The sequence below is a fragment of the Hylobates moloch genome, unplaced genomic scaffold, assembly GCF_009828535.3.
Source record: "Hylobates moloch isolate HMO894 unplaced genomic scaffold, HMol_V3 SCAFFOLD_3, whole genome shotgun sequence".
NCBI classification, from domain to species: domain Eukaryota; kingdom Metazoa; phylum Chordata; class Mammalia; order Primates; family Hylobatidae; genus Hylobates; species Hylobates moloch.
Window position 1 is genome coordinate 101,736,350 of NW_026652278.1, and position 27,302 is coordinate 101,763,651.

At 38.5% G+C, this 27,302-nt stretch overlaps 1 protein-coding gene across 2 annotated transcripts in view; it reads right to left on the reverse strand.

Moving 5' to 3' along the window:
- KIAA1217 (KIAA1217 ortholog) overlaps nt 1-27,302 on the reverse strand; it is an 877,411-nt gene that overhangs the window by 707,758 nt on the left and 142,351 nt on the right. The window contains exon 1 of one of the 2 annotated variants that reach the window (XM_058436625.1): nt 17,102-17,139. The exons of the other annotated variant lie outside the window; for it this stretch is intronic. The gene's annotated coding sequence lies outside the window, so the exon portion shown is untranslated. Of the gene's footprint in view, nt 1-17,101; nt 17,140-27,302 lie in introns of those variants that run through there. 2 annotated transcript variants of the gene reach the window in all.

Below are 27,302 nucleotides of genomic sequence, written 5' to 3' on the forward strand. Positions count from 1 at the left end.
GCGCCTCTGCCCGGCCGCCCTGTCTGGGATGTGGGGGGCACCTCTGCCTGCCGCCCCGTCTGGGAGGTCTACCACGGAGGCCAGACGCAGTGTGGGGGCTGGACGTGGTGGCTCGCGCCCTGCAGTCCCAGCATTCTGGGAGACCGAGGCGAGTTGATCACTTGAGACTAGGAGTTCGAGACCAGCCTGGCCAACATGGCGAAACATATGAAAAATACAACAAACAAACCAACCAACCAACCAAGCGACAACAAAACAGGTCTACCCTGGAGTCATACTCTAATTTTTTCTATTTTCCTCCCTTTCTGATCCTTTATCTCACTTTCTTTTTCTTCCTCTTCCTTCTCCTTCTTCTTTGTCAAAGACATAGAGGACTGAGTTATTACCATTGATCCATACAAAGTCCCTCTCTCATTTATTTTTTTCTTTAATTCCCACCCCCCATTCCTATTCCCCGTCTTCCCATGTGCAACCTTCCTAATATGTTTGATATGCATCTTTTTGTTTGTATGTATTTTTAGGAAATGTTTGTTTTGTGTGCAAAAAAAATTAATAAAAAAGGGATGTGTGTATATACATATGTATATACACACACGTATATGTTTGTGTGTGTATATATATATATATATATGCTGTTGTGGTGAATCAAAGGAAATATAATTTTAAACAGTTCTAAGTTTGTAGTTCTTTAGGTATCATCAATTTTTAAATCAGTGAACACTAAAATTACAGCTGTCATCATGCTGGGTTCCTCACGACTATGCTGAAATGATGACATAGCAAAGCACATTCTCAGGCTAAGTTGAAAATCACTGCTCTTCCCCATCCAGCTCATTTTTCAGGAGAAGAAACTGAGACCTGGCAGGATTAAGTCAGAGCCCAGAGAAGAACCAAGGAAAGAAGATCTGGCCTTGGCTCCCATTTCTCGAGTGGTCACAGTTGTCCTTTCCTGGCCCTCTTTCCTGCTGTATTCTAGAGAAATTACCAAGTAGCACAGCTTTGTTCTTCCTCCCTTTCCATATCTGATCCTCTTGGCCTGTCTCCCAGCTGCTGTCTCCTACTTGAAGTCTCTGGCCCGCCCCTCTTTTTTTTTTTTTAACCAGATTAAAATATTTAAATGTTTTTGACATATAACTTAATAAAATGGCATTTTCACTGTTTCTAACTATTAAATCAGAAGGAATTTCAAACATATCTATAGTTTCCTCTATAAATACATACATATATATGAACATATATATATACATAAATCTAAATTGCTGTCTTCTTCTAATATATTATAGCTGATTCTTTGTAAAGTTCTCAAGAAAAGATTCCCCACTCCTCTAAAGGTTGAGAGATGTCACTCCACTCATAGAAATTCTTAGAGGCAATGCGGTTTCCTAACTAGCTATACATCAAAAGCCTGCGAACTGTTTATTATAAAATGCAAATTCCTGGGCCCTGGCCCTAGACCTTCTGATTTAATACCTTTAAGGTGGACCTGTCATTCTCCAGATGATTGTGATATAGAGACAGGCTTGAAGACCTCACCTCTGAGGCACAAGGGCATGAATACACTTACAAAGGTGTTTTAATTACAGCTAGAGATCATCATTATTAATGACAGGGCCTGCTTTCAGAAAATGTTTTCCTTAATTGACCATTTTATTCTCATTCCTTCCTATTTATGGTCTCTTATTTAGTCCTGTCCTTTTTCTCTCTAATAAACAAAGTGAACTTACCAGCACTATTTGAAAAGATGCTCAGAAGAGGTGACAAAAAAGTCCCTCATAGCCTGAGGAATAAGATGTACTGACCTCTGAAGTCTATCGTAAGTCAGTATTGTATGGGGAGTGATATGGTTTGGATTCATGTCCCTACCCAAATTTCATATAAAATTGTAATCCCCAGTATTGGAGGAGGGGCCTGGTGGGTGGTGACTGGATCATGGGGTTGGATTTCCCCCTAGCTGTTCTCAATGATAGTGAATTCTCACGAGACCTGGTTGTTTAAAAGTGTGTAGCACATTCTCTTTCACTCTCTTCTTCCTTTTCTGTCATTTTAAGATGTGCCTGCTTCCCCTTCGCCTTCTATCATGATTATGAGTTTCCTGAAGCCTCCCCAGCCATGCTTCCTGTACAGCTTGCAGAACTGTGAGTCAATTAAACCTCCTTTATTCATAAATTACTCAGTCTCAGGTAGTTCTTTATAGCAATGCGAGAACAGACTAATACGGGGAGTTTCTCTTTCTGAGATTTGTTAATTTATTTATTAATTGAAAGCAATACAAAATCTTGTATAAATTTTATTCAACAAACATTTGTTGAAAGGCCACTATGTTTGATATACTGTAGCTGGTATTGGGCCCACAAAGGTGTGTCAATCTTTGCCTCTTCATGAAGATCACAGTTGAGTAGTGCAGAGGAAAATCATCCTCTCCCTGTTTGCATTTCTGCATCTGGTTTTTTACCTACAGTGGAAATTGTCAGCTAACATTCTTTGAAATTCTCATTAAAATAGTGTTGGGAGGAAATAAAAGAACTGAGGCCATGATTACTCTTCTCTGTGCTATTCTGGGAGACTTAAAAATTAAAGTGAGGAGCTGGTAGCACTTCAAACAAAATTACCTTAGCCTCTAATGGCCAGCCCAGCTCTTAGCTAGGGTTAAATTTATCTAGAAGATGTTAACCATGGAGTGAACTATTCTGTTTCTTTCAGAGGCTGCTGAGTGATCCTGTATGCTAGAACAATAAGGCACCTGTGGGTTGTTCTTTTTAATTAAAAACTCTTTAATAGGATGGACTCTCAGGCATTTGTTGTAAAGGCTAGAATTTGGTCCACCTCATTTTCCAAAGTCTAATTTGTAAATTGTGTTTTAAAATAGCCTCTTGGTTTGAACACACAATAAAAAATCCATGGCAGTCTCTGAAGGATGGATTTATAGGCTATTCAGGTTAGAAAGTAAGCAAGATTGCAATGTGTCTGTTGTATGTATGAATGTTTATAAGTACCTGGAAATTGGCAGAAAACTATTAGGAGGACAGAGTAAGGCCAATCAAAGATGGTCACATTGGGAGAACATGGAATGTCAAAGCCAAGACTGACTTAGAACAAAAAGTCTTTTGATCAATTCTAGGGAATGAGAGGGAAAGTAGACAGAGAGATGAAAGGTTCAGGAAATCCACTGAGAGCAACTCTTTTTTGTTGAATTTTATTTTTATGTATTTTATTTTTTTATTATACTTTAAGTACTAGGGTACCTGTGCACAACGTGCAGGTTTGTTACGTATGTGTATACATGTGTTATGTTGGTTTGCTGCACCCATTAACTCACAGAGAGTGAGAGGCGAAGCTCAGCTGCATTTAGGAGGATGTTATCCTGATACCAACTTTGACAATATTCCTTAGGAGGGATTGATGGAGCAACACTGTATCAATCAAGAGCCACTCCAGGTGATTTTAGAGCCACTGCCTCACGTCCCCTTATTTCAAAACAGATTTAGGGTCCTTGCCCCAAGGAGAGGATAAGCAAAGAACTTTTCACAAGAACTAGCAGATATCGAAGCTCTGCTACATCCAAATGTGGATGGATGATGATTGCATATGCAAGTAAAAACTGGTTCTCAGAAAATAAAGCCCAAGCTTCTAGCACATTTCCAACATTAGTCCCTGTATTTAGATTGGAGATGTATATATTTTAAGGCTTTCATTAATAAAATGTTATAAATAATAGCAAAATCTACTTCATTTATTCAGTTGTTCTACCAATACTTACGGCAAGCTGATTATGAAGAATTGTATCAACAACAATATTTAGCTTCATATAGTCTTATTTCCCCATTCTTTCATCTAACATATTTTCTGAACACTTTCTTTGCGCTAGGACTGTGCCAGGTTCTGGAGAAATAGAAAATAGACACAATTTCTGCACTACTAGAGCTAATAATTTAGTCAAAGAGGAATACATTAAGTTAATAACTCAAAGCAATGTGTAGTTACAAACCATCACATATATTGTATTAGTGAGGATGAGGTGCTGCAGTCACAATCTCAATATTTTATTTCTTGTAACAACAAAGGTATATTTATTGTTCACAAAAAGTCCACTGTGGAGCCATGTGACTCTCCAGGGCAGACAGTAACTGTCCTCCAAGTGATAATTCAATAGATATATAAGAGGTAAAAGCAAGAAAAGTTGGAGATGCTTGGATATGTGGGATGAGAGACAGGGAGGTGTTGAGAAAGACCCCTGATGGGTCTACCTGCATGGATGATGGTGCCATTCACAAAAATATAAAATGCCAGAAGAGACCAATGATTTGGGGCAGATAGTGTGTGCTTTATGTGTGTTGCAGGAGACTCCTGAGTTCAGTTTTAGACATATCAATTTCGCAATTCCTTTAAAGGTTTTGACATGCAAATAGAGATGCTGAGTGGGCATGTGGGGTTGAAAAGAGATAAAGAAGGGTATTATATAATGGTAAAGGGTTCTATGAACACTTTATGAATGTTATGAACATTCATAAAGCAAATTCTTACAGACTACAAAGAGACTTAGACTCCCACACAATAATAGTGGGAAACTTTAACACCCCCCACTGTCAATATTAGACAAATCAATGAGACAGAAAATTAACAAGGATATTCAGGACTTGAACTCAGCTCTGGACCAAGCGGACCAAATAGACATCTACAGAGAACCGTCCACCCCAAATCAACAGAATGTACATTTTTCTCAGCACCTCATCACACTTAACTCTAAAATTGACCACATAATTGGAAGCAAAACACTCCACAGCAAATGCAAAAGAATGGAAATCATAACAGTCTCTCTGACCAAGTACAATCAAATTAGAACTCAGGATTAAGAAACTCACTCAAAACTGCACAACTACATGGAAACTGAACAACCTGCTCCTGAATGATTACTGGGTACATAACGAACTGAAGGCAGAAATAATGAGGTTCTTTGAAATAAATGAGAACAAAGACACAACATACCAGAATCTCTGGGACACACTTAAAGCAGTGTATAGAGGGAAATTTATAGCACTAAATGCCCACAAGAGAAAGCAGGAAAGATCTAAAATCAACACCCAAACATCACAATTGAAAGAACTACAGAAGCAAGAGCAAACAAATTCAAAAACTAGCAGAAGACAAGAAAGAACTAATATCAGAGCAGAACTGAAGGAGACAGAGACATGAACAACCCTTCAAGAAATCAATGAATGCAAGAGCTGGTTTTTCGAAAAGATCCACAAAATTGATAGACCTATAGCCAGAATAACAAAGAAGAAAAGAGAGAAGAATCAAATAGATGCAATAAAAAATGATAAAGGGGATATCCCACAGAAATACAAACTACCATTAGAGAACATTATAAACACCTCTATGCAAATAAACTAGAAAATCTAGAAGAAATGGATAAATTCCTGGACACATACACCCTCCCAAGTTTAAACCAGGAAGAAGTCGAATCCCTGAATAGACCAATAACAGGCTCTGAAATTGAGGCAGTAATTAATAGCCTAAAATGTCTAGGACCAGATGGATTTACAGCTGAATTCTACCAGAGGTACAAAGAGGAGCTGGTACCATTTCTTCTGAAACTATTCGAAAAAATAGAAAAGGAGGGAATCCTCCCTAACTCATTTTATGAGGATGGCATCATCCTGTTACCAAAACCTGCAAGAGACACAACAAAAAAAGAAAATTTCAGGCCAATATCCCTGAAGAACATCGATGTGAAAATCCTCAATAAAATACTGGCAAACTGAATCCAGCAGCACATCAAAAAGCTTATCTACCACAATCAAGTTGGCTTCATACCTGGGAGGCAAGGGTGATTCAACATACGCAAATCAATAAATGGAATCCATCACATAAACAGAACCAATGACAAAAACCACCTGATTATCTCAATAGATGCAGAAAAGGCCTTTGACAAAATTCAACACCCTTTCATGCTAAAAACTCTCAATAAACTAAGTATCGATGGGACATATCTCAAAATAATAGGAGCTATTTATGACAAACCCACAGCCAATATCATACTGAATGGGCAAAAACTAGAAGCATTCCCTTTGAAAACCGGCACAAGACACGGATGACCTCTCTCACCACTCCTATTCAACATAGTGTTGGAAGTTCTGGCCAGGGCAATCAGGCAAGAGAAAGAAATAAAAGGTATTCACATAGGAAGAGAGGAAGTCAAACTGTCTCTGTTTGCAGATGACATGATTATATATTTAGAAAACCCCATCATCTCAGCCCAAAATCTCCTTAAACTGATAAGCAAATTCAGCAAAGTCTCAGGTTACAAAATCAATGTGCAAAAATCACACGCATTCCTATAAAACACCAAGAACAGACAAACAGAGAGCCAAATCATGAGTGAACTCCCATTCACAATTGCTACAAAGAGAATAAAAACCTAGGAATACAACTTATAAGGGAGGTGAAGGACCTCTTCAAGGAGAACTACAAACCACGCTCAAGGAAATAAAAGAGGACACAAACAAATGGAAAAACATTCCATGCTCATGGATAGGAAGAATCAATATTGTGAAAATGGCCATACTGCTCAAAGTAATTTATAGATTCAGTGCTATCTCCATCAAACTACCATTGACTTCCTTCACAGAACTGGAAAATACTACCTTAAAATTCATATGCAACCCAAAAAGAGCCCGCATAGCCAAGACAATCCTAAGCAAAAAGAACAAAGCAGGAGACATCACGCTACCTGACTTCAAACTATCTTACAAGGCTACAGTAATAAAAACCTCATGGTACTGGTACCAAAACAGATATATAGACCAATGGAGCAGAACAGGGGCCTCAGAAAAAACACCACACATCTACAACCATCTGATCTTTGACAAACCTGACACAAACAAGCAATGGGGAAAGGATTCCCTATTCAATAAATGGCATTGGAAAGACTGGCTAGCCATACGCAGGAAACTGAAACTGGATGCCTTCCTTACACCTTATACAAAAAATAACTCAAGGTGGATTAAAGACTTAAGCATAAGACCTAAAACCATAAAAATCCTAGAAGAAAACCTAGGCAATAAAATTTAGGACATAGGCATGGGCAAAGATTTCATGTCCAAAATACCAAAAGCAATGGCAACAAAAGCCAAAATTGACAAATGAGATCTAATTAAACTAAAGAGCTTGCTTCTGCACAGCAAAAGAAACCATCATCAGAGTGAATAGGCAACCTACAGAATGGGAGAAATTTTTTGCAATCTATCCATCTGACAAAGGGCTAATACCCAGAATCTACAAAGAACTTAAAAACAAATGTACAAGAAAAAAAAAGAAACCCCATCAAAAAGTTGGCAAAGGATATGAACAGATACATCTCCAAAGAAGACATTTACACAGGCAACAAACTTATGAAAAAATGCTCATCATCACTGGTGATTAGAGAAATGCAAATCAAAACCACAATGAGATACCATCTCACACCAGTTAGAATGACCATCAATAAAAATCAGGAAACAACAGATGCTAGAGAGGATGTGGAGAAATAGGAGCGCTTTTACACCATTGGTGGGACTGTAAATTAGTTCAACCATTGTGGAAGACAGTGTGGTGATTCCTCAAGGATCTAGAAGTAGAAATACCATTTGACCCAGCAATCTCATTACTGGGCATATACCCAAAGGATTATAAATCATTCTATTATAAAGACCATGCACATGTATGTTTATTGCAGCACTGTTCACAATAGCAAAGACTTGGAACCAACCCAAATATCCATCAATGGTAGACTGGATAAAGAAAATGTGGCACATATATACCATGGAATACTATGCAGCCATAACAAAGAATGAGTTCATGTTCTTTGCAGGGACATGGATGAAGCTGGAAACTATCATCATCAGCAAACTACTACAAGAACAGAAAACCAAACACCACATGTTCTTACTCACAAGTGGGAGTTGAACAAGGTTAACGCGGACACACGGAGGGGAACATCACACACCAGGGCCTGCCGAGGGGTGGGGGGCTAGGGGAGGGATAGCATGAGGAGAAATACCTAATGTAAGTGACAGGTTGATGGGTGCAGCAAACCACCATGGCACGTGTATACCTACGTAACAAAACTGCACATTCTGCACATGTACCCCAGAACTTAAAGTATAATAATAATAAAAAAATTTAAACATCAGCCACAAAGTGAAAAAAAAAAAAAACAAAAAAAAAAAAGAAAAGAGGACCTAGAACCAAGCCTTGAGGGACTCCAGCATTGATGTGCATATCTTGTAGAGGATATTGACAAGGAAGGAACAAAAGAGACAGAGAAAACCAGGGGAATACGGTATCTTGAAATTCAGAAGCTAAATTCTTCCAAAGATAAGTGGTGAACATAATCAAATGCTGCTGAAGTGTGAAGTAAAATGAAAACTGGGCTTGTATTTTGAATATGACAACACAGATCATGAGTAACTCAGCAAGGAATATTTGAGTGTTGTAGGGGAGAGAAGCTATATCTTCAGTAGGCTGAAGGAGAGTAAGAGTTAAGGAGATTTAAAGATAGTGGATTGGAAATAGACTTTCTTTCTACTCACTTCTCAAACCCCACAAAAATGAACATAAACAGATTTTTTTAAAAGGCATAAACTCACAAAGAGAATAAAAGGGAAGATAGAAACCATTGGCAAATGTAGAAAGCTGGATTCTAATCTGGTAGGGAAAACAAAGTGGCAACACAGTGACATTGTAGAATGCACCAGAAGGCTTAAGAAATTGTAACACTGGGTTCCTTTATAAGTGGAAATGAGGGGGTTGCTAAACATAAAAAGGTTGATTAAAAATATTTAAAAAGCAGTAAAATCTTCATTTATCCATTTTCGTGTCATGTAGCTATATAGCTGCCCTTCCCCATGCCAACATATAATGGTATATTAATTCTCTAGAAAGGTTAAAGCAGAGGATCTCTAGGCTGGTAGACCCCAGACACCACTAAAGATAAGGTACCATGTTGAATAATGGAGAATTAAATCAAAGGTTATTTATGGAATGTTAAGACCCTCAAGCCCTCTTCCTTGATGTATATTGTATTTTAACCAAGTTTGCTTGGTTAGGAAGAGATTGGTTGAATTTTCTTTTGGAAATCTGACCAGTTCAAGAAAACAGACCCAAAGAAACTTACATAGGTTTTTGCCAAGGGAACAGGTCAACCATTATCAACCCTGCCTACACAGAAGAACATAGTCAACAAAGATCTTATCCCAGTATCCTCCTTCTCTCTGATCTCTTGCTGGGTATCACCATTGGCCAAACCCAATTGAAATTAGCCATTCCAGGTAGAGAGCGGAACGAGGAAGGACAGAGTGGATCTGGAGGGACCAATGGAATAGGTCCTCCTCAAAGGGTAAGATCTTAAAGAGCACCAAGTAGTAGATGCGTACTTCAGGAAACTGGCTGAAAACACTTGGGAGAACAGGCTCAGACCGGAAGGCAGGGAGGAACAGGGATTGCTTTTTAAGTCATCTCTGTTGAGACTATTTTAGGATAAAAATCATCTATTAGCACTGGGAGTTGGAAAAAGGCTTAGATATTAGAAAGAAATAACTGTCTCATTTGTAGAACCCATTTTGGGGGTAGGAGTATTTCGAGTTGATCTACTAAATTACTTAAGATATTATTGTTTTGCTAGATTTGCTTGCTATAATTTTTAATAAAACAAAGAATATCTTAATAGCCATAGCATGATTCTACCACATATAATAAAAATTTTACATAGTAAGATAGACTAAATCAAAATCATTCAAATTTCAAACCTTGTCTGTTTGACCAGTAAAGTGGAAACATTTACACTGATAATACTTGAGAGTTGATTCCACTTCACAACTAACCCTAAGTGGTTTCACATACTGCAAGTCTTCCTCAACTTCTGCCCAGTGATGTTTGCTTTTAGAAATACTCTCAAAACCAAGATAATTTTTTTAGTTCGTTCTTTGCCAGAAATAAACATTTCTTGAAATTTTCCGAGTGCCCACCACTTAATTCCTTTCACATCAGTGTTCAAACTTAGACTCGTTGTGACAGGTGCATGCTTGCCGCAGTAGATCTGAAGATTCTAATTATTGTATTTTGTAAAGTCCGTTTTGGAAACTCTTCTGCTTGGATAATAGATGATTTCATCCTAAAACAGTCTCAACAGAGATGACTTAATGTATAATTCCTTCCTGAGCCCCAAACTCACTTATGTCATCATGTTAAGGCACTAACATTTCATTCGCCACCATATAATTAAAAGTTGGTTACGTAGTGTGGTACTTAAGAACATGAGTTTTGAAGTAGTTCAGTTCAGGATTTAAATCTCATCCCTATTTACTGATAAAATGAGTGATGGAGGGCAAATTATTTCTTAGCCTCTTAAGTTTGTGATGAAGGATTAATCCGAGAATATGTGTGTAGCAGAATGGTTATCTTGTCTACCCAGCACTTGCTCCATATTACCACCACCTGTTTTGAGGACTGCCTTTTTTTCTGACTTATCTGTATGATGACTGTGGTTGGCCCAAAGGTGAAAATTCAACTCACGCTCAGCCAATTATTGTTGTTTCTGGAAATTTGGAGAGCCATGTAGTGATCTTCTTGAACTGAGAATATTTGAACTTAGGAGTCTTTGGCAGAACCATTTATTCCCTTATCTTGTAGACTGGAAAACAGAAAACTGGTCTGCAGTAAGAGGGAATAAGGCAGATATGCAGATATAAAGAAAGAAAGTCCTACGCCGGGCACAGTGGCTCATGCCCATAATCCCAGCACTTTGGGAGGCCAAGGCAGGCAGATCATCTGAAGTCAGGAGTTTGAGACCAGCCTGGCCAACATGGCAAAACCCCATCTCTACTAAAAATACAAAAATTAGCCAGGTGTGGTAGCACACGCCTGTGATCCCAGATACTTGGGAGGTTGAGGCCAGAGAATAGCTTGAACCTGGGAGGCCGAGGTTGCAGTGAGCTGAGATGGTGCCACTGCACTCCAACCTAGGTGACAGAGTGAGAGTCCATCTCAAAATAAAATAAAATAAAATAAAGTCCCAATAGTGTGGAGTCCCCTTAGCATACCTAAGTTATCCTCTGTATTCTATCCTTGTATTCTGAGAGACATCTCAATATTATAATAATAAATTACCCATTAAGTTTTAATCAATTTAAGCTGGTTTTCTGTTTTTGCAGCCAAGAATTATACTACTTATTGGGACAAAGTAAATAGAAGCAATCATTTTTTAATCAGATGTTGGATTTTCTTTTACAAATTTCTAGAAGAAAATGAAAAAAAAAAGAATGAATAGGAATAGAGTGTTAAGATATGTCTTCACCGTGAATAGCATACATAAAAAGGTAAACATCAGTCAGATCATTCCCATATATAATGTCTTTTGCATAAATGTCTTTAGGGTGCTTTACAGCATGCATTAATTATTTTGGTACATTAAATAAATAGTATTTATGTGCATCAAGAACTGTGTACCATTTCACTGCCACCCAGCAATGACAGTTACTCAGGCCTTGCTGTTTCTTGAACAGGACAAATTCATTCCTATCTCAGGGCCTTTACAGTTGATATTTTTTTCTTTCTGGAATGGTCTTCCCTCCAGCTTTTACATCGCAGTCTTCTGTTACCATTCAGGTTTACACACAACCTTATGAAAACATCGCTTTTTCACAGAAATTGCCAAACAGTCCTAAATTTATCACAAAGCACTAACAGTAATAAAAGTCATATATATAGTGCTTATCACATGCTGATTACTGCTTTAAAATTCTACAACCGTGTACTCATTTAATCTTCATATCAACTTTATGGAGTACATATCATTGCCAATCCAACATTATACCTGAGGAAATGAAAATGCAGGCAGGTTAAGCAAAATTGCCCAAGGACCTGTAGCTAGAAGTTGTTGGCCTGAAATTTGAATTTGGGTAGTCTGGCTTCAGAACTCATATTCTTGACCACTATTCTATGGCTCCTCTTGAAATAGAAGATGGGGAAAATGCAAGTACAAGCAGGGTAATATGAAGAAAGTCGATCATTATCCGTTCTGTCAAACTCTGATTATGACCATTTCCACAAGTTTCTTTATAGAGTGAAGATGACCTGCAAAGACTTAGAAATTAGGGACAATGTACTGTAACTTACAATAAACACACCTAAATCAACTAAAACATATTGAAAATGTAATAAGTAGGTGACAGCTTTCATTTGTACAAATTTAATCATGGTTTTTCTTACATATTTGAAGCTCATATAAAAGGATCACTAATTCTTCATTAAACCACATTCTATAACTTTAAGAAAAATATAGACTTCCATATTAAGTTGAAGGATGGTTAGTGGTGTTATAGTCACCCTTTTCTACTTTCTCATTGAAATACTCACAGTAACACTGAAAGAAAGATATAATCGGCCAGGCGCAGTGGCTCATGCCTGCATTCCCAACACTTTGGGAGGCCAAGATGGGTGGATCACCTGAGGTCAGGAGTTTGAGACTAGCCTGGCCAACATGGTGAAACCCCATCTCTACTAAAAATACAAAAATTAGCTGGGTTTGGTGGCAGGCATCTGTAATCCCAGCTACTCGGGAGGCTGAGGCAGAAGAATTGCTTGAACTTGGGAGGTAGAGGTTGCAGTGAGCCAAGATCGTACCATTGCACTCCAGCCTGGGCAACAAGAGCAAAACTTCCTCTCAAAAAAAAAAAAAAAAAGCATAATTACAAGAGCACTGGAAATAAGAAATACTGGCTCATATCTCACCAGATATACCAACCAAATGTGGACAGAACTTAAGGAGAGGACATTAAGCAATTTCCACCACTGCCCAGGGAGCAGAGAAAGTTTAAGAACTTTCTCTGGTCAAAATGAGAAAATCCATCAACCTAATAATATAGGAGCTGTGTTCTGCAGCAGCTGGGGCCCCTTTACCACCTATTTCCACCAATTAAAAGTATGCCCTTCTTTTCTGTACTCATTTGGACATATACGTTTCCAATAAAATCTATCTGATTGGGGTGGGGGATTTGTAATGGAGCATTATTTCTGGGCTACAAAGACAGATTTGTGGTGGGACGTCAATCCTGGGATACCAAATCTATTGTAAGATGAGCAAAAGAAGAAAGAGTTGTGGGAGCCATCAGAGATGGAGAGGCGATAGTTTTTCTTGCACCACTTCTGGAAAGGGATGATCTGTAGGATGCTTCAGAGAATCTAAAATAAATTCCTCTTCACACAGAGAGATAATAGGAGAGGCAGAAGCTCCTTCCTCAGTGCAGCATAGCCATGCTGTATATAAATGACCACTAGCCTCAGGAAATAGAAAAGTATCTGTATAAAATAACCTAGGCTGCTGCGTGAGAAATTCTAACAGTGACCAGGTGAAGAGTTAGAGACACTAAGGAGATTTCGCTTGCCCTGTATATCAGCAAAAGCAGATCTGAAGAGTGACCTTCTCACTAAAGAAGAGAAACAGGAAAAAAATGAATGCAGTAGAAAACATTCTGCCACCCAAAAAAAGAGAGATGTCATATTCAAGATGAAGAGCTACATGCCTCAAAAAAGGTCTACCACAAGATTCACAAGAAGATTGTCAGCAATATTGGTTTTGTCATCTCAAAATTTAATCAGGCCATGAAACAAGAAAAGAAAGATAGCAAGAAATTATTCAGAAGCTGTCTGAGACACAGGAAGACAAGAAAAGGGAACTAGATAAAATAAGAAGATAGGAGAAGAAAACTAGGCATGTATTAGAGAATTTAAAATCTGTATATAAAATTCTAAAAGAAAAAGTATTGAAAATGCAGAAAAAATCAATAGAATGTTGGGAAAATATTTAGATGATTTTCAAGAATATGGAGGAAAAGAATGGAGCTGAACACAGAAATAAAGAACATGGCAAATATGAAAGGGAAAAAAATCCTGTATTTATGTATAATTGGTAGTCCTGCAGATGCAAGAACAGCAGATAATAGATTATTGAAATAATAATCAAACTCATAAGATAGAATACTTGTGAATTTAAGAAAGTCCTAAGTCAACAATATATCTGATAATCATGTATGAGAAAAAAAAAAAAAAAGATCTCTTACGAAGTCCATTAAAAAGAATCTTAACTGGCCGGGTGTGGTGGTTGATGCCTGTTTTTGGGAGGCTGAGGCGGGTGCATCATTTGAGGTCAGGAGTTCGAAACCAGCCTAGCCAACAAGGCGAAACCCCATCTCCACTAAAAATGTAAAAATTAGCCAGGTGTGGTGGTGGGCACCTGTAATCCCAGCTACTTGGGAGGCTGAGGCAGGAGAATTGCTTGAGCCTCGGAGGCAGAGGTTACAGTGAGCATAGATCGTGTCATTGCACTCCAGCCTGGGTGATAGAGCGAGACTCCATCAAAAAACAAAACAAAACAAAACAAAACAAACAAACAAACAAAAAACTTAACAACTGAAATAGAATGAAATAAAAAAAAAACAGGAAAACAAGTTGTCAATAAACATAAGTCTGTTATCTCCCAAGCCATGAAGTGTCATTTTTCATCTTTATGTTGACTTAAAATTTTAAACTCATTTTTCTCTCCTTTGGGATGTTTACAACAAAATGTATACTGTATTCTCATATATCAGTAATGGGAAATCATTACAAACGTTAGGCAACCTGATGTCAATTTTCCAAAGTCTTAAGCCTTTTAATCCTGTAACTACACTTCTAGGAATTTAGCCTAAGTAAGCAGAGAAACACACAAAGATGCATGTATAATGATATTAATCACATTCTTAGTAGTAAAAAGAGAAACAATCCCCACATGCCCAACAATAATTAAACAAATTATAATGTGTCCTAGATGCAGACATGGAAAAGAGGCATTTGGATTTATCCAGGTCTTAGGTTTGCTGAGAAGATGCAGCAGAAAGACAATAGGACAAGAGGGTTAGGGTTGCTGGCAGAGTTTCGTTGAAGGAATGGGTCATGGAGTCTAAGCAAGGTGGGAGAAATTCACGAAAATAGTTGCCCTATATACAGGGAGAACATCTAGAAGATAACAGCCTGTATGACGAAGTGGTTAAAGAACAAGTACATTAAAAATAATTGGCCATACGTGGTGACTCATGCCTGCAATCCCAACATTTTGGGAGAGCGAGGTGGGTGGATCACTTGAGCCCAGGAATTCAAGATCAGTCGAGGCAACATAGTGAGACCCCATCTCTAAAAAAAATAAACAACCAACAAAAAAAATTGGCCAAGCATGGTGGCACATGCTTATAGTTCTAGCTACTGGAGAGGCTAAGATGGGAAGACTGATTGAGCCCAGGAAGTTGAGGCTGCAATGAGCCATGATCATGCCACTGCACTCCAGCCCGGGTGACAGAGCAAGATCCCATCTCAAAAAAGAAAAAATGACTGAGATTGCTGGAAAGGTGAATGTGTCATTTCAATGGTGAAACAGTTCTGAGTGAAAACCAAAGAGTGTTCTTGGGGTGCATGGCTCTGGAAGAGTGAAGAAGAACCTTGGGGATTATTAAATTACTAAGGTCTTGAATGAACCATTTCTCTGGACATTGAAGTCATCCGGGAAGAAGGCAGGGTATTGGGTTGAAAGAAAATCTGAGAACCAGGTGCAAAAATCTGTGAATGAACTGGGCATATTACTTTGCTAGGTCCACCATAAGAAAGTGCCACACAATGGGTGGCCTGAACAACAGAAATTTATGTCACAGTCCTGGAAGCTGCCATAAAAAAGTCTGAAATTTTATCATTTGTAGCAACGTGGAAGGAACTGGAAGCCATTATATTAAGCAAAACAACTCAGAAACAGAAAGTCAAACACGGCATGTTCTCGCTTATAAGGAGGAGCTAAATAATGTGCACACATGAACACAGAGTGTGGAATTATAGACACGTGAGATTTGGAGGGGTTGCTGGGCATATGAGAGGTGAGGAATGAGAAATTACTTCATGGGTACAATGTACATTATTCATTCCCTCCCTCCCTCCCTCCCTTCCTTCCTACAGTGTCTCACTCTGTCACCCAGACTGGAGTGCAGTGACACGATCACAGCTCATTGACCCCCCAGGCTCAAGCAATCCTCCTCACCTCAGACTCCTGAGTAGCTGGGACCACAGGTGTGTGCTACCATACTCAGCTAATTTTTTTTTTTTTTTTTTTTTTTTTTGTGGAGATGGAAGTCTCATTATGTTGCCCAGGCTGGTCTTGAACTCCTGTGTTCAAACAATTCTCCTGCCTCGGCTTCCCAAAGTGCTGGGATTACAGGCATAAGCGACTGAGCCTGGCCTAAAATGTGCATTATTCTAATGATGGATACACTAAAAACCAAGACCTCACTGCTATGCAATATATACATGTAAGTAAATTGCATTTGTACCTCTTACATTATACAAAGTAAAAAAAAAAAAAAAAAAAAAGCAGTTCTGGAGGCTAGAAGTCCAAGATCAAGGTATTGGCAGAGGAGGTTTGTTCTGAGGCCTCCCTCCTTGAGTCCTGCATGGCTGTCTGCAACCTGTGTCTTCACATGGTCCTTCCTCTGTGTGTGTGTGTTCTCACTTCCTCTTGTTATAAGGATATCAGCCATATTGGAGTAGGGCCCAGGGAGATAAATGAAGACATAAAATCCATATAAACTATGTTTGTAAACTACCCGTAACAATAAACTACGAAACAAAGCATGGCAATAAAACAAGAAAAGTAGGTTTTTACAAGATCTGTTTTGACATATTAGAAATAAAAATATATACATTTAAAAACAAAAAGGCACAGACCGATAGGTTATATCACTTATCTAATAGAAATTCCAGAATCTAGGGGAAGACTACTAAAGCAACATTTGAAGAACGGTATGTAAGAATTGCCAAGAATAACAGAAATATATTGAATGAAAGTAGACCCTAATGACCCCATTTTAACTTAGTAACTTCTTTAAAGACTCTATATCCAACTCAGTCACATTCTTATGGTACTGAGGGTTACTTCAGCATGAATTTTGGGGGGACACAATCCATCCCATAACAGGAGTTCCCAGGAGGAGCTTAATAAACAACAAAAACTAGGAGAAACAGAGGGAGACATAGCAAATGAAATACTCACAAAGGAAGGAGAAATGACTTCTCATGGCAGTGTGGCGTGATGAGACGTCAATTTCACCTCCAACTTGGCTATATGTGAAATGGGATAGAAAAAAAAAATCATATTCTTAATGGTGACCCAGGTGAGGCTAGTGAGGCTAGAAGATAAAAGGAACACTTACTAAAGACATTAAAGGTGTGGCAGAAGGAAATTTCAGTCAAAATGGTATAGTAAATTCATACTTTTTCATACTCTCACTGCTCTAAACACATACCAATGTGACCAAATAGAAAAAGAGCAAATAAAAACAACATAGCCAGACTTTCAAAGAAATAAATATAACCTTGGATAAGGAAAAGGGCAGCAACATCAATGTCTCAGGTCACAGACCTGCGGGTGCTAATGCAGATGCTAGCAGGTGGTGGAGGGGTTATCTCCTGGGAATAAAAAATGCCTCAAAGATTGAGGAGGGTTCCCCCTTCTCAGATAAGCTAAAAAAAAATCACCTCATTTTTGAGACGTTTACCAATGAGTTTCACTTTACTTTTCAGCATTCATATTCTTTTTTCTACTATTAGCATCTGGTCTGGTTTCTTTCTTTCTTTCTCCTCTTGAAAGCCTTTCTTCACTTGGCTTCCTGAATGACACTCCTTCCTAGTTCTCCTCTAGTTCACTGACTTATTCTCCATCTCTCTTAGATCCTCTTCATATCTCCCATCTCTAAATCTAGGCATAACTCAGAACCTGGCCCTCAGTACTGTTTATTTTCTTCTCTTATGAAGTTCTCTCCCTCCACGACTTCATTCAGTCCCATGGCCCAATTACCCCATATCCCAACTCCCAGCCTAGACATCTTTCCCAAATGCCAGAGCATTTGTTCAACTTCCTACTCCACATCTCCACTTGGATATTTCATAGTCATTTCAAGTGACTACTTACAAAATAGTGATTTGAATGTTTATTCAAATTTATTTTATGAATACGTCTGAAAGCTGAATTCTTTCTCTGTGCCCCCACCTGCCACCCCTCCATGGCACAAATCTCCTCCTGCAGTCCTCACCATCTTAGTAAATGGCAATCAATCCTGCAGAACACAATTATTGGAGTTGTCCTTGATTCTTCTATCATATCCCACATGCAATCCGTTTAGTTTTGTCTTCAAACTCCTTCTCATCATCTCCATTGCTTCTACCTGCTCCTTTCTTCATTCCAGCCACACTGCCCCCCTTGCCTTTTTAATGAAGATTTCTCTCATCATTTTTATGAGATAACACTGACCCCAAATTCCTCATTTTTCTTTTTTTCTCCATAGTACTTAACCATCTTCTTACATATGATATGTTTATTTTTTATCATCTCTCTCTTCCACTAGAATGTCAGCTCATGAGGGAAGAGACTATGTTTTGTTTACAGATAAACCTCCAGGATGTAGAATAATGCCTAGGATATACTAATAACTCAATAAATATTATAAAATTAATGAATAAACCTGACGTTGGGTGCTGCACCTTTATTTGAAATAGTTGGCTGATAAGAAAGTAAGCATGCATGCATACGTGGAGGGAAAGCTTTGTGTCTAGGAATTGAGCCAAAGTGGAAGGGCAACATTCCTAAGTTACCACAGATCAGAAAGCTCAAAACATAATGATAAGATCTGATTCTGAACTAGGAGCCCAGGGGTGAGCGGATAGAAAAGATAAAACAAAATAAAAAGCAAGATTTTCTCACTCAAAATAAGCCTACGAATCTAAATTTCAAAACACAAATATAAGACTAATCCTAAAAAAGACAGCCAAAAACATCAACAACAGGAACATGAATTCTCTAGACCTGGAATTTAATTTATTTTATGAAACAGTCAAAACAAACTTTAAAGGGAGATAAATGAAGACATGAAATCCATATAAACAATGTTTATAAACCACCCACAACAATAAACTATGAAACAAAACTGATGGCAATAAAACAAGAAAAGCAGATTTTTTAAAGATCTGTTTTGACATATTAGAAATAAAAAATATATATTTAAAAATAAAAAGGCACAGACTGAGAGGTTATATCACTTATCTAATAGAAATTCCAGGATTTAAGGAAAGGCTACCAAGGCGACATTTGAAGACTAGTAGGTAAGAATTTCCAAGAATTATAGAAAGATATTGAATGAAAATAGACCCAAAGCACCAAAAAAAGTTGAATAAAAATAAGTACAAAACTAGAGAAAGAAGTATTGAAACTGTAAACAAGAAAATGAAGACAAAAGAGAGACTATTAAGATGTGAAGTGTGATGTTAGACTCTATTTTTTCATCAGCAACTACAGCAATCAGGAAATAGTAGAGTAACATCAAAATGCTAAGGAAAGATAATGGTTTACTGGTTTACTTAGTTTTTTTTTTTTTTTTTAGACAGAGTCTCATTCTGTCATCCAGGCTAGAATGCAGTGGCACGATCTCGGCTCACTGCAACCTCCGTCTCCTGGGTTCAAGCAATTCTCCTGCCTCGGCCTCCTGAGTAGCTGTGATTACAGGCAATCACAGCCACACTCTGCTGACTGAGGCTGCGGTTGTTCAGTGAAAGTGGTGAGGGGGATGAAGGTTGAGGCAGTTAGTTAACTGTCCTCAATGAATAACAGCTAAATTAATTGAGAACTCACTGTGAGCCAAGCTTTTGCTAGGTACTTTAAATGGATTCTCTCACTTAATTATCATAGCAGCCTTATAAAATAGGTGTTGTTACTATCCGCATCTTACAGATATACTGGAGTCTAGATTTAAAGCCTCAGGTTGATATATTAATAAAAATAGATTTAAGTATTGATATGGTTTGGATGTGTCCCCACCCAAATCTCACCTTGAATTCCCACGTCTTGTGGGAGGGACCTGGTGGGAGGTAATTGAATCACGGGGGCAGGTCTTTCCCTGCTGTTCTCATGATAGTGAATAAGTCTCATGAGACAAGATGTTTTTCAAAAAGGGAGTTTTCCTGCACAAGCTCTCTTCTCTTATCTTCCTTTCGCCTTCTGCCATGATTGTGAGGCCTTCCCAGCCACATGGAACTGTAAGTCCATTAAATTTCTTTCTTTTGTAAATTGCCTAATCTCAGGTATGTCTTTATCAGCAGCACGAAAATGGACTAATACAAGTATATTACTAGAGTTGCGATATTGTGATAAAATGAGAAATATATATTTGATCTCTGCCCCTGGTCCCTGGGATACAGCTCCTAAAACCCTTGTAATCTGTGGAATAATGAGTCTTCTTTGGCATAATAACAAGACAACTGATAACTGGGAACCCCTAGGATGGGGAGATGGTTGCCAGGGGAACCAACCATGTTATTAGAGGGTTGGAACTTTCAGCCCTACTCCTGCGCTTCAGGAGAGAGGACAGTATTGAATGATCACCAATGGCCAATGACGTAATCAAACATGCTTATGCAATGAAGTCTCCATAAAATCCAGAAAGGACAGGGCTCAGAGAGCTTCCCAACTGGTGAAAACATGGAAGTTCTGGGAGTGTGGTGTGCCCAGAGAGGGCATGAGATCTCTGCAACCTTCCTCCATACGTTGCCCTATGCACCTCTTCATCTGAGGTATCTGTATCTTTTATAATCTTTATAATAGACCAGTAATTGTGTTTCCCTGAGTTCTGTGAAACATCCCAGAAATTAATCAAACCCAAGGAAGTGTCACGGGAACCTGCTTTGTTGCTTGTTAGTCAGAAGTATAAGTGACAATCTGCTATTTGCTATTGGTATCTGAAGTGGCGGAGAGAAGTCTTGTGGGACTGGGCTCTCAACCTGTGAGATCTGACACTATCTCCAGGTAGATAGCACCAGAGTTGAATGGAATTGTAGGATACCCAGTGGGTGTCTACTAGAGAATTGTCCACTGGGAAAAGTCTCTACACATCTGGTCACAGAAGTTTTCTGTGTTGAGTGGTACATGAGGGTAGAAAAAACACTTTGGTTTTCCCTATCTCTCAATAGAGTTATAAAATCAATCACTAGTAAGAACAAAACCTTCTTTAGAAGTGGAAGAAATAGTACAAGTATGCTAAATTCCACATCTTTCATATCAGGGAAGCAATGTATACTGTTTAAGGTTGATAGCTCAAAAGGTAGACATTTATACCTATCACCTGGATATTATTATAAATGTAACCATAAGAAGAACTAAAACCAGAAATGGGAGATCAAGATATGGTAAGGGGAGGAGATATTTATGTATTATCATCTCTGTACTATTCAAATTTTATTATTAATACACATATTACATTCCTAATTATTTAAACATACAAGTTGGAAGCTGTGAGACAACTGAGCAATACTGTTGGCATGCAAACACCAAGGAGATCCCTGTTGTATGTTGTATCCTATGTGTATGTCTTCTTTTGAGTAATGTCTATTCAAGTTATTTGCCCATTTTTTTAATGGGCTATTGAGTTGTTTGAATTCCTTATGTATTTTGGATACTAACTCCTTTTTGGATGTATGGTTTGTTTGCCAATATTTTCTCCCAATCCATAGGCTATCTCTTTACTCTTTTTGTTTGTTTGTTTTTTGGTTTTCTGGTTTTTTTTTTTTTTCTGTGTAAAAGCTTTTCAGTTTCATGTAATCCCATTTATCTATATTTTCTTGTGTTGCCTATACTTTGGGGTTCATATCCACAAAATCATTGTCCACGTCAATTTCCCCTATGTTTTCTTCCAGTGGTTTTAGCACTTCAGGTCTTATTTGAACTCTTTAATTCATTTTGAGTTGATCTTTGTCTGTAGCACGAGATAAGAGTGTAATTTCTGCTGCTTGGCAAGGCTGGGGTGGGGAAGCTGGTAATCATTCAGGAGTCAGTAGAAAAGACAAGTTCTTGAAGTGGGGGTCAACTCAGCTCAGGGCTCTGCAGGATGGTGCCTCCTGCCCACGTGAATCCTTTCCTTTACTGCAAATGCTGTGTCATACTCAATACCTGTGGGCATTTGGAGAGACTTCTAGCCTTAACATGAAATCTGCAGTTTCACATCTGTTTTGTACTTTTTCTGGTCATTAAGCAGGTATATGTGAGTGAGTGAGTGTGTGTGTGTGTGTTTGTACACATATATCTCTATCTCTATCACCTATTTTCTGTCTTTTATTTATCTTCTATTATTCCCCGTTCCAGCAATCTATCTATCTATCTACCTACCTACTATTTCTCATTTTCTATCAATCATCTATCGTCTATCTCCCTATCATCACTGTCTCCCTTTCTCTCTCTCTTTCATGCCACACACACCTGCAAAGGAGGAAACTGTGTTGTTCATCAACGACTGAAGCTAGGAGCTGAGAAAGGCAGTTCAGAGAGAGAGAGAAGGCTCTTAAAAGCAAAACCCTAGACTATTTATCACAGCAACGGCCAAACACACAAATTCTACTATCAAATTCTTCTCAGAGAGCCCTGGACATGGTCATCTTTTATCAAGGTTGTGTCATTTTGATTACATGCCATTTTAAGCAGCCATGTAATTATTATGCAGGACAACCGACTCAAGAGAGACTTCACTGTCAACGAAGGACTGTGTTGATGCTCCAGCACAAAATAGGTAAAACAGTCTATCCCCAAACAAATTTGACTGCAAAGAATTCTTCTTTTTAAGGGAGCAAAAAGAACTGCTTTTCTGAGAAGATCTATAAATTGATAATTTACCTTACTCAAAAAAAGGGGATATTTTATGGAAGATTGCAACTATTGAATCATTCTGTCATTAAATCAATCACTGCATCTGATTAGCTTTCCAGTAGCACTTGGAGTAGAGAAAATGTTGTTGGCAAAATAGTACTAATTTGGCAGCCCAGAGATTTAAACATTAGCAGCCATTCAGAAACAAACAGAGGCAACTTAGTACAACAGAGAATTCTTTGATCTAATTACTTCCGCTAGTAAACCCCACCACTTTTCTTCCCACTAATTTATTTAGTTTCACAACATGAGCTCAATTAATTTCTATTTACTAAGAGGTCACGTGCATTCATGTCTTCACTATAAATATTTTGAAATGCCTAACAACTATGCAAGGCATTGTTAACCCCTTGCTATCCAAAATTACCGCACGTACAAAAAGATTACATATGTAATACTGAGTACACAGAAGGCAGTCAGTAGAGGATTGTTTAAATAATAGGATATAATTGAATCAAATGACTGTGATGACTGATAATAGTTTGGAAAGAGAGAACATGTTTAGACTACCCAGTGAATAAACATAAAACACTTGGATTAAATAAAAGTCATGCAAAAAATTGTAAATGTGCAAATAATTAAATCTTTCTAATAAAAAGGGGCAAATATATCATATCTGAATCTTACTGAAATTCCAGATCACTGTGAAGGGATTTCGTTTCTGCAATTTTCTCCTTTTGCATATTTGAACTATAAGTTTTCACCAAAGCAGTGTCAATATTTTTCCTGTGGAGATGATACTTGCAAAGAGGAACAACAGAGCTGAGAGTTTGCCTTCTCTAGGTTTTGTGGGCCATCAATTGGTTAGGTGTGTAGACTGAGATTCAAGTCTCCAGTAATTAACCAGGTAACAGGGGAAATTAGATGATAAGTGAATAAATGTAATAATTGTTTTCATAACTCACTTAAATTCATCCTAATCTTCCACATTTTGTTTTGCAGAATCAGAATCTTCCTACAGCCAATGTATCTGAAAATGCTCCTTGCAGCAAAGTAATGTGATATTCAACCTTAGCTGTGATTCCTGCCAAATTGAATAGCGTTATATTTCCTTACCCCTTTATCTGGCATCCTTAAGCAAAAGTACTCAGGAAAAAGGATTTTACATATATCAATGTATGTCATAGGACAGAAGGAAGAGGGTAATATCTTTTTTCCTGTTTAATCTGGGGCATTTTATTTACTTTCAATTTGCCTTACCTTAATTACTCAACGAAACCCCTACAGAAACTGTGAGATATATATGTAAAGTATTTAACAAAAAGGCAGAGAAAATCCACCAGTTTAAGAAAAAGCCTCATTCCAAGAGTGGCCTGGCATAGTTGCTGTGCACTCAGTTTCTAATAATTACATGCACCTAGGTTGAAATCCCAAATCTGTCACTCCGAAGCCGCACAATCTGTCGAAACAGATGTAACCACAAGCATATCTTAGAGGGTTGGTGAGAAAAGCAAATAAGTAGTAACAAGAAGTAAATGTAAAGTGCAGAGCATTGGAGGACAGCTGCTTTTAAGCAACCCATACATAACTATGGTTAATCAAAAGTATTTAGCTTTTGGAACACAACTTCCTCTTTTAGACAAAAAGTTATAAGTGATTAGAACTCCAGGTTAGGCTACCAAAGCCAATTTTACTCATAATGTTGACAGCCTGGCATTCACTGTGTTATAAAACCAAACTATCAATGTAATAGGATCACCAGCCATGACCTCCTAGAGTGTCTTAAGCAACTCCCATGCCCACCCTCCCAAACCAGACTCTGCCTCCTTCTAGAGCTCCCAGAAGTTTGGAGAGCAAGGAGTCCCTACTCCATCTGCTATTGCTGTATCAGAGGATGTGTTCCTGGCTACTCAAGCTAGAACTCTATGCCTTTCTCCCAGGGACACTGGCACACTTAGGTATGGTTTTATAACACCAGGAATCAAGAAGGCGTCTGTGTTTTGGGGAGATTTTCAGAGTTTGGCATAGCTCCGAACTAAACAAGGGCTCAGAGCCAGACCCGGGAACATCCTGTTCCTTGAGCAGTTTATTACTATCTTTGTGCACAGGGCTTAAAACATTGCAGAAAATCAATAAAGGTTAATTAGCTTAAAATTACAAAAGGCTCTTCACAATCTGGCTCCATTCTCCACAACTTGCTGTATTCATTGTGTCTCTGTGACTTCACAGGTCATCTTCCTTTGGCCTGAAGTATTTTCCTTCCCATTCTCTCCCTGGGCAAACAGTCATCCTTTAAGACCACCTAGAGGCCACCTCCCCGCAGGGGAAGTCACCCTTTCTGATGTGACACCCACAGCCCTCTTCACTTGTCTTTGTCCTGTTGTCATGGCTTTGCATGTGCCGTTACTCAGCAATATCAGGCTTTCGTGCACACAGGAATCATCCCGGCAGCTTGTAAGCAGAGATTACTGAAGTTCACCCTCAAAGACTTAGTCAATAGGCTGAGGAGGAATTCAAGAGCCTGCTCTGTTAACAAGCTCCCCAGATAGTTCTGCTGGAGGGGAAGCTGCAATGTGAGAAACACAAGGCATCCAGGCAGAGACACAATCGTCCTTACTGCTCTGTTCCCACTACTCAGTACAGTGCCCGAGGCATAGTAGATGCTCAATAAATGTTTGCTGTTAAAAAGAAGGAAGCATTAAAAATGGGTATTCATCTATCCACAAACAAATGTTTATTGAGTATATACTAATTACACAAGTTCCCTATCAACACGAAAGGAACATCAAAGTCCAATAATAATATGAAGACAGGTGCAAGAAATCAATGGAAACAAAGGTATCTAAGATTTTACTATCAGCCTGCCATAGAGCCAGTGAAAGTTTTTCAGGCTCTTCCTTAGGCCAATGGTTCTCAACTTTGGCTTCACATTGAATTACTGGAATTAGCTTTAAAAACACTGATGCCTTCACTCCTCATTCCCAGAGCTTCTGAATTTGTTTGGGATGAAGCATGTGTGGCAGGATGTTTAAAAGCCCTACAGGTGATTCTGATGTGTAGTCAGGGTTGAGAATCACTATAGGTTCACACTGCACCTGTCCTATAAAGTTACTTAATTTTGCCTCACTTTCCTGAATTTGTGTGCTGATCTCCCTCTTCACCTCTCACCAGATTCTAAGTATCTCAAAGTCAGGGACTAAGTCATATTCACCTTTTATTTGTCCATAGTGCCCATGACAAGTGTCTACATAAAAGGGCAGTAAAATTTTGCAGAATGAATGAGTGAAGATACCACTATAGGGCACTTGACTCTCAACAACCATGAGCGAGTTGGGCCAGAGAAACAGTTCACGAAGCTCTGACCCACAGCACGAAACAGAACGTTGTATATGGAGAGTTTATAGAATAGTAACCGGGAATATGATAGCCCTTGGAGCATTTGAGGAGTTGAAGAAGAGCTTTAAAGTTACAACAGACTGAACACAGAAGAACAGCAACTACACACCACAGGACACTCCTTATGTTCCCAGCATGGAAGGGACACCCTGGCCGTCCGCTACTTGAACTCCATCCACAGCTTGAATCAGGAGGTCAGCACCATGGACAAGAGCATCTCAGAGGAGGAGTCATAAACCAAGCACCAAAGGAAATGCAGGGAGTTTTGACGGTGCTTTCAAATCACCAGTCAAGGCTATTTTCTTTTATTGAACTCCTAGCTGGGCTCAAGCGATTCTATCCTCTCAGCCTCCAGAGTAGCTACGACTGCAGGCACATGCTACCATGCCCAGCTTACTTTTGGGAAGAATAATTATCAAGTTCTTAGTGGTAAAACCTTTGAACTACAATAAAGTCTCATTTGCTATTGACATGTCAAATCTAATGTAAATAATAAAATGCTATTGTTTTCTAAACCTGTTATAAAATTTCAAATTTCTAATCTTTTTAAAAAGCATTTTTATTATTGCTTTAGAAAATAATCCTATGAACTACTTACACTTTTTTTTTTATTATACTTTAGGTTTTAGGGTACATGTACACAATGTGCAGGTTTGTTACATATGTATCCATGTGCCACGCTGATTTCCTGCACCCATTAACTCGTCATTTAGCATTAGGTATATCTCCTAATGCTGTCCCTCCCCCCTCTCCCAACCCCACAACAGTCCCTGGAGTGTGATGTTCCCCTTCCTGTGTCCATGAGTTCTCATTGTTCAATTCCCACCTATGAGTGAGAACATGCGGTACTTACACTTTTTTTTAGTAGACCTGGAGGGTGGAACTGAAAAAAAAATTCAAATATAACTAGTGCAATATAGAAGAATGTTAAATCTAGATAGACTCAACTCACTCTCACATCACAAAATTAGGGTTCAGGTTAAAGTTAGATGCAGAGGCTGAGGTTAACATACTAGCATACTGGCCACCCCAGGAGGCAAGGAGATGGTAACTAATAATTTTTTATCTCTGTCTGTGTACCAGAAACTGGGCTGGGTATTTCTCAGCAACCTCATTTAAACTGCATCACATTCCTCCCCACCACCCCGGGTTGATACTGCTAACACCATTTTGC